The 9,123-nt window shown below is 37.6% G+C and overlaps 1 long non-coding RNA gene across 1 annotated transcript; it reads left to right on the forward strand.

Annotated features, from left to right (window-relative positions):
* The first annotated feature begins 3,599 nt into the window (after positions 1–3,599).
* On the forward strand, positions 3,600–6,637 carry LOC134416669 (uncharacterized). Its single transcript, XR_010027322.1, has 3 exons — positions 3,600–3,902; positions 4,664–4,804; positions 6,514–6,637. It is a non-coding gene; the product is annotated as an uncharacterized LOC134416669 (long non-coding RNA).
* The last annotated feature ends 2,486 nt before the right edge of the window (positions 6,638–9,123 follow it).

The following is a 9,123-nucleotide window of genomic DNA, read 5'->3' on the forward strand; positions in this document are numbered from 1 at the left end:
TATAACACGTGAGAAAATGCTCAGCCATGGATACACATGGCTGCTTTAAGCTTTCTACATCTAGCAGTCATTGGACAAAATACAGAAATAAACCCAAATGCAGAGAGAGCATAAATCAGCATCATAAAAAATACTAATGATGAATGTTGATACATCAAGATGTACTGGGAGACTGAATAAAAGATCAAGAGCAAATGCATTTATTTACTTTTTATAGCATGTCACTATTTTATTTTCCTCTTGTTACCCCTCCATGTAGGATGTGCTACTTAGAGCAGACTTAACCACCTGTTCAGTAGAGAAATTAAATGCTTTAGAAAAGCATTTTCCATTTCTTCCCTTTAGTGTCCACCAGTGGATGTTCTCTCTGGCCCCAGAAGCAGCTGGTGTAACTCAAATAGCTCATTAAAAGTGCCTTGTGATCCTTTCTGTTGTGTACATGGCACTTTAACCTGTTTGCTCTTGGACTTTCTCCTCTAACAACTTCCCTCAAAAACAAGTTGCTTTTTACTTGGGAGGGAGATTTGTGTGTTGTCAGAGAAGAAGATTCAAATTGGGCACAGCATCATAAACACAACACTTGCAAATCTCTCCGGTTTTAGGCAGTAGGAAAATGAGTTCCTAGCATTTGCTAGTACTTCTCCAGACAAGGGTGTTCATTAAACAATGTTAATGTTTTTCTTCTCTTAAAAGCCAAGTTATGGTATGAGGCAGCCTTGTGTTTAGCAGTTGCTCACTGACTAAAAATCCTATGGCAACCAATAAATGGAAGCCAAAAAATGTTGCAATATTATTTTAGAGGACTCGTCTGCTTATTTTTACAGTTAGCCTTGCATAACCTTCTACATTTTTGGACTCTGTCTTATGTAGAATATTTCTTAAAGTTTCCATTTATTTCAATTGTGTGCTGCACATCATGAAAACTCCTAAAAGAATTAGAAAAAATGAGTCACAAATACTTTCCCTTTATGATGTTATCCTGCCCTTCTAGAACCCATTTATGTACTGCCCTTACATAACATTCATTTGGTGTTACAATTTTGCTAAGCATCTTACACTTATTTCTTTGATATGAAAATCAAAAATGAAAACAGTGTCATGATGGTAACTTGAAATGTGTTTGCTTCCTGGGATTTAAACATATGGACACAACAAATTATATCTGGCTTCCAGCTGAAGACCAGAACTGGATTTCCAGCTTGAGAAATCACATACCTATCTCAAGAGTGTGTAGGGTGTGAGATGGTCTTTTTTTTCAGGGTGGTTGTGGAGATGCACCTTTATAAGCAATGAAAAGCAGTGTAATGTTAGGTTTAAAATAATGCACGAAAAAATCCATTCAGTATCAGTGCAGCTCAAGTGTTTGGTGCATGCACACCTCTGTGTTGCCCTGGCACAGCTAATCATTACCAGCAGAATATCAAAGACTACATCTGTAAGATTCAGCCTTGATGCATATAGTGCCCTAGAAATTGTATATTTCACTCTCTCCTCCCACAAAAACAGCCTCAAAATCCCTGCAGCCTGTTCCTCTGTGGCAGTGTAGCAGTACATGAATTCCTTCAAGCTGGCTCTCTGTAGGTTGACTGGTTCATGCCTGATGTTGCAACCCCATCACCCATGACAAATTACACATGCAACTCTTGCAAAATTGTATTCTGAATAAATAAAGGCTTGGAACTTTATCCCTGTCTTTCTTTGGCAAACAGGATCTTAGGCAGGATGGAAATGAACAGGTTTGAGTGCTGGCATGTGAGCATGAGGCTGTGTGTGCTCCTGCATAAATGAACAGTCCCGAATGGGAGGGGGGTGGGCATGCACCATTCTGCTTCTGTGCACCAAGCCGAGTAAGAAGCTGAAACAGGAAATTATGATATGTTCCTCAGCTGCTTCAGAGCAACCTAGCTTTTCTCTCCAGCAAGAGGAGCTGGGAAAGGTTTGGTGCTTCTGTAGGGTGGAGATTTCCAACAAGCAGCGCTGGCAGCTGGAAAGGGAGAGAGCTGATGGGACGGCAGCATCCTCGCTGTCACCTTTTCAGGAGATCCTTGTCCATACAGATAGATAGGTTTTGTAATTGAAAATTTATGTCACCTTGTGCATATATAGAAGAATAACAAGGAAAGCAACCAGTTCAGTTCTTAGATTCTTTAAATACCTTCAGGTGGGTTTCAGCACACAGAACTTTAGGTTTCTGCAGGAAGGGTGTCTCAGTTCCTGAAATTTCATGGAGACCCAATCTGCCCAGCTTGTGGAGCCCAGAGACTGATTTATGTAATCCCAAAGCAGGCACTGATATTTTATCAAATCAAAATTATTTTATCAAAACTGGTGCCCTACACCCTTTGCCTGAGACCTATTTGATTTTTAAAACAGTGACCAAAATGTGTAGCTCAAATATAGAAACCAAAATTGTCATCACCAGAAATCAGGAGAGCTGTATCCTACTTTTAGCCTGACATAAAGGCTAAAAAAATAAATGTGATAATTTACTTCCCCATTGGTTTCCATGGGCCTTGAACAAGGACATTAAAAGTAAGAAATAAAAGAAGCATATGTGCAAAAAGATATTTTTTTACATGAAAAAGTATGCATTTAAAGATAATAAAGTAGAATATATCTATTCATATGCTAATCCTATTAAAATGTAAACTTGGGTTGCAAGTTCTTTGGGATGAGGACAGGAGGTTTTTTCTCTATATTTGTACATAGCAGCATAACAAAGGATATGCCTAGGTCCTTCTGACTACTGAAGTAAAATTAATATATTAGAATGGTTGAATAGTTTTAGGATCAAGTACAATATGTCCTATCTTATGAGATCAGCAGCCTCCTGGTATTCTTCAGACAAGGCCTCTGCTCTTTTCTAATTGAATTCTCTGTGGATTTTTTGTACAAATTTTATCTATGAACTTTAGCTGCAACTGACCTAGTATTGCAAAACCCATTTCTCACAGAACCTAAGCAGGTTTTAACCCAGCTTTTGAAAGGAAAGCAAAATATAATAATATACTTCAGCAACTGGACTCAGAAAGCAATCTATTAAGGGCAATTTTCCTTCCATTGTCTTTCTCAGATGAAAGGTCACATAAAAATCTTGTAAACTGCGGTATTGTTTGTCATTTTAGATGCTCTCTGTATACCTTGGAAGATCAGTTCAAGAAAAACATACAGTATGTTTTCTGAAGGCTTTCTTTAAAGCAAATAGATTTTTAGTTACATCAGACAGTGCATTACATTACAACTACACTTCAGAGTAAGCAATCATAACAGATTTATGAGTTAAAAAGGAGATAGAAGTGTTTTTTTAAGTTTAAATTTACAGGTTTGATAAGCATGGTTTACTGGTTTATAAAACCAAACTGAGTGAGACAGTGTCAACAATGATCCTTTCTGATCTGCGCTGATGTTTTGTACTGTTTCCTGTTTGGCTTATTGCTATTGTTAATTTTATGAATATATTTATTCATTTATTTATTTATGCTCAGTCCTGACAAGTACTGGAAATATTGCCAGGTACAAGGCTTTTATGTTGATAGCCAATAGCCTTGAACTTGCGTTAGGAATGTGCCTGTGCCACTCTAGTGAGCTGCCCACACTGATCCATCTCCAATGTCTGGACCTGATTGCAAGTTCTCCAGAACAAGAATTCTCTTCTTCAAGGGTCCTCAGGCTGCAGTCAGTCTGCCAAGCCCCTGTTTGGGGTCCCAAAGCATCTTCTTACCCAAAGCCAGCACTGACAGACCCAGGTGGGCACCACTGTGTGAAGGGCTGTGGAGTTCAGGACAGTGTGAAGAGGAGGTGCTGCAGTTTGGTTTTGCTACACTCCCCCAGCCCAGCCTTCAGATGGTTTCACACAAAAAGAAGTGTGGCAAGGGCAAGCTCAGTACCTTTGTGAGGTGGAGGTATGTCTTCTTGTTTATAACCCAGTATGGTGTTTCTTGCAACAGGAAATGCTGCTGTAAAGGAATATTGTTGAAAATTATGTGTACTTAGTGCTTGCTGGAGGTAATTGCAACACAGATTTACTGATCTATTAGTTATGGTAGGTTAATTATAACAAATCCCTCTTCCTTGCTCAGAATGAATGGCCTTCATGAAGGGGAGGTTGTGAAACGGGAAGAGAAGGATTAATTTATTTTTTAAAAAAGAGTGAATTAGACAAAGAGAGAGGAATGCAGAGCACTCTCTCATCCCTTCTCACAGTTTGATACATTCCAGGTTCCTTTTTTTGTTGCTACTGTCACTTGTCCGACCTCCCATTGCAATGCATAATTCCCAGTCAATGCATTCAAGTATTTCATACATTCACGCAAATGTCTTTCCAGCTTGTTCGTAGTGTTTTCTCCTCTCATATTTTAACAAAGGTTTTGTAGTTTAGGGATTTTTTAAGATCTCATCTTCTGGAGTGTTTTCTTCAGCCCCTGATTTAAACTCGGTATTTATGTCTCATGATTGTACAGTGAAACTGAAGCGACAGAAATGTAATAAAGTATTTTAGGATGTAGGGGTTTTTTTCAAGTTCAGAGTTTTTAAACAACCTGTGTGTGTTTTGGAGGCCTGACTTGTTTGTTATTTTTGGTGCTGAAGTTGAACTGAACTACAAAAGCCAAGAAATGTTGTAAGCACAGCTCTAACTACTGTGTTGTAATTTTATTTCATTCAGCTGCTGTGGGCTTATATGGCCACTGAAAGGAATGCAGTCCTGGCCGAGTACTTTTCCAGTGAAAAAATGTTAATTTGTTCCATGCCATCACCATTTTTTCATGTACCTATGTTCAAAGTCAATTTTCACTGATCACCCCAGGTAAGATACAGAAGGAAAGAGAAGAAAACTGAAGTTCTCTGTAATTTCTAGACTTCTCAGAAATTATATTCTTTAGGAGCAGTGAATTTTAAAAGTTTTGTGGTTTAGTGGTTTTTATAATATACATAATTGTTTTACAAATCAGTATTCCTCTGCAAAATATCTCAAATGTCAGAAATAAAAGATAATAAAAATAATGCACATTATCAGCAAAACTGATAGAACAGAAAAGCACTTAGATGACTACTTCACACCAGGAACCTTCAGAAGTAATGCTGTTCTGATCCCTTTTCTGGCCCATGACATGTTGGAGGTAGCTTAGAAGTTCCAGACCTGTGTTCAGAAACAACTGTCTGAAGCTGAGTTTCAATATACAAGAACTATTTTGTATCATTATCTATTTCTATTAATTAGGTATTTTAAAAATATATAACATCTATCTAAATATTGCCTATAATTAATACCATATGATACATATTATATATTAAAATGATGTAGTGTAATAAAATATATTTCTGTGTGAGTGTAATTTGAAAATTCTTACATCTTTAAAGCTATGCATTTATATATAGACAAAACCACAGGCCATTCTGTGGTCTCTTCTGCTCAGCTAGGTAAGGAACAAGTTCTCATGCTGCATGACAAAGGCCTGTTTCATCAGGCTGCTCTGTCATTCCTTTCATATAAACAGGGCTAAGCAGAACCACTAGTGACAAAGGAGCAGGTTGCAGATGCCTCATTGCACAGATTTTCCTTTCATTCTGAGGAGTTTCTAGGGCAGAATGACTCAGGTGGCTGATGGTACCAATGCTTACAGGAAATAGGAAAATGTTAGGTGGAAGGAATGCAGCAAACTGATTGAAAGAACTCAAATCTCCATAGTCATCCAGGGTCTTCCTGATCTGAATCTATTAATTTGCCTCCCTTCCCTTCCCTTCCCTTCCCTTCCCTTCCCTTCCCTTCCCTTCCCTTCCCTTCCCTTCCCTTCCCTTCCCTTCCCTTCCCTTCCCTTCCCTTCCCTTCCCTTCCCTTCCCTTCCCTTCCCTTCCCTTCCCTTCCCTTCCCTTCCCTTCCCTTCCCTTCCCTTCCCTTCCCTTCCCTTCCCTTCCCTTCCCTTCCCTTCCCTTCCCTTCCCTTCCCTTCCCTTCCCTTCCCTTCCCTTCCCTTCCCTTCCCCCTGTCCTGTGAATGGTGCTGAGGCTCCTGAATCATGAATTGAAGAGCGCAGTGATCTGATTAAATAAATTTTTGTTAAAGAAAAAAACCCAACCCTCCCTATTGTACAGTTTCTCCTCTTCAAAATCCACAGTCTGAAAGGGAAATATCCCCTCTTCCATTCCCCACATGTTTGGGGAGTCACACAGAAACTGAAAAGAGTGAGCAATTTTGGATTTTCGTAATTGCCGCAAGCCAGTTGAGGCTTTAGGCTGTAGCACAACCACTATCCCCAACTCTTATTACATTCAATCACACTTGAATGCACTGTAGCAGAATTTCATTTAGATTTTGTAAGATTTGGCCTTTTGAAATCAGCATAAATTATAATGTTCCAGTCAATAGTTTGTCCAACAGACAGCAAGTCACTTGATTTTGCTTTAGCATGTCTCAATCTGTTAAACAATAGGGCGCTTTCTTTGCTGAAGTAGGACTGGTGTGCATTCAGTAAGAATAAGCTCATTCTAACAGCTTTTCTTTGCTTTTCTGTTTTAGAGAGAGAGAATTTGTAAATACACTGCATTAAATCATGTTTGGTAGCAACCTGTGAACCGTGCTGATAAAATAAGAATTGAACAAAACTACTCAACCTCAATCTAATGAGATCAAAAAACATCAGGTAATTTAAGCTTATTTGTTTGGGCTGGGTTTTTTTTGTAGCTTATTTTTTCACAGCTATTTAATGGTTTGTTTTGGGCTTTTTTTTTCCCCAAGAACATCTGAAAACAGGACTTTGAAATGCTGTGGGACAGGGAATTCTTACATCATTTTTCTAGCTAAGAGTGAACCAGAAATCCCACAAGAAGGATTCTTTTGATCTTTTCTGGACAATATAATTACGTGCTAACTTCTCTGTGTGGTTAACTGAATAGGATGTTGCTAATTACTAATCACCATCAGGAAAGGGATTAAATATGAAACCATACATATCCAAGATACTTTCCAGGTGGAGGAAGAGGTTTGCTGACTTTAACCTTTTGTATATTGATTTTCTCAATCTTGTTTCTCTTTACTATATTGCAGACCAGACACTATAAGGAGCTGAAGGAGAAACTGTCTTTGGCACAAAGCTCCTTCTTAAACCAGCATCAAAATATCCCAGCTATTCCAGATTAAAATAAGACTGATTCCTCTCTTCTTGGGACTACTGCCCATTGCTTACTATTTTGGGGTTTCACATACCCATATTTTCTGAGAAATGCTTTGGTTGAATATCACAAGCAAATTATTCAAACATTCATCAATATTGAGAAAAACAAAGCCTAGGTTCAACATGGATTTCTTAAAAGCTCTGTGGTAGAAATTTTGGACCAGCTAAAGAGAATCAAAGCCCAGGCATTGACCTCACTGGGACCAGATTTTCATTTTAGATGTTCTATAGGGCCACTGAATTATTTTTCTTTCTAATTTCTAGATGAAAATCTAAAGATTTTAAAAAACTTTAAAAATGCTTACAGAGTGATGTACATCAGTAATGTACACAGTAAGTTCAAAAGTAATGATCATCTGCTCTCTCAGGATTTGGCTCCTTCTTGAGCAAGAAGATAGGAACTAACGTTTTACGTACTTTTTCAGGAAAAAAAAAAGGCTATTTTTTTTGTTTCTTTGTTCTCTTTCTACCTGGATGCTGTATGTAATTCCCTTTGAATCCTGGGGTATGGATGTAGGTGAGGAGGTGTTTCTCTCTTCAGGATATCATTCTCTTTAGTGGATTTTGGGATATTTCATATTGAGCTTCATTTCATATTCTGCTTTCAGTTGCAGTCATCCCACACTGTTAATTACACCCATTTGGCAAAAGCTGAATCTCTGCAAACCAGAACCTTGGATCTGGAGTTTCTGTGGTCTGTAACAGTGGGGTTTTTTTTGTTTTCTTTTGTGTTTTTGTTTTTTTTTTTGTTGGTTTCGTAGGGTTTTTTTATTATTATTGTTGTTGTTTGTTTGCTTGATTTTGTTTGTTTGGAGTACTGTTATTGTTGTTGTTTTGGTTTTCTTTTTTTTTTTTTAAGAGAAGAAGAATGGATAAAAGAATGATCCTGTTTTTTCCTCTCATTTCTGAAGGGAAATTAAATAACAGCCATGGCTCCACATTATAGCCTTCCTTTCTGCTTAGCTTTAATTTTAGTCATCTTTTGCTGGTTCCTGTTATACCCAGTTCCTGAACTCTCAATACAATAAATGTTATTGTTCATGGGGAGAATAAGTTGCATAAATGTCAAGTCATCAACAATCAGCTGGCCAGTTGCCTGAAGCCTTTTTTGTTTTCTTCATGGGACATAGCTACAAGTACTTATTCATACAAGTGACTCTTACACACCTAAGTAGGCCTATTGACAGTAGTGGTGAATTGAAGGCGGGAAAAAATCAAGGTTGTGCAACATCTTTTAGATCTAGACTGAAGTTCTAGTTGTCACAAATCTTTAGGTGATGGTGTATATTTACTTGCTTTTGGCAATGTATGCACTCCTATACAATTTTTATTTTTTAAAAAGGCGGATAGAAAAAATCAAATTCAGAAGTAGCAAATTGTTTTTGCAAGTAATTTCAAAAGCGAGGGATGATGTGTTTAGGGCAAAGATAGAGGCTCTTGATGTGCTTACTAAAAATATAAAATTGGATCTGTCTCATGCTATTAGAATCTCATTGAGTATTGATTTTGCTAAAAGAACATACTAGTACAGAGAGATTTTTGTCTTACTTGATGTACCAGACTCTCAAATTCTAGGCTGTGGAAGACAGACATGACAAATTTGACAGACACCATCTAAAGAGGAGGAAGGAAGCTAAAAAGTAAAAAATAGTTATTAGAGAGCAATATAATGAAAGGGAATATTATACTTCTTGCAGTAGCAGAAACAAGAATTCATATTAGTTTTTTCAATTATAAAAGATGAAACCTGTCGAAATTTACGATACATTTCAAGCAAACATTCAGATAGTCTCAAAATCAAGCTAAAAAGGGAGAAACCCACTTTGAACTTACTTAAAGTAGAAGTTTCAGGCAATAATTATTTATTGTAATTTTACAAGATCATATCAAGGGAACCATCAGCTTGAAATGACTGGTATCTGAGGAAGGGTCATGTGTAGACTTCTGAATTTACC

The sequence above is a fragment of the Melospiza melodia genome, chromosome 3 (genome assembly GCF_035770615.1).
Source record: "Melospiza melodia melodia isolate bMelMel2 chromosome 3, bMelMel2.pri, whole genome shotgun sequence".
NCBI classification, from domain to species: domain Eukaryota; kingdom Metazoa; phylum Chordata; class Aves; order Passeriformes; family Passerellidae; genus Melospiza; species Melospiza melodia.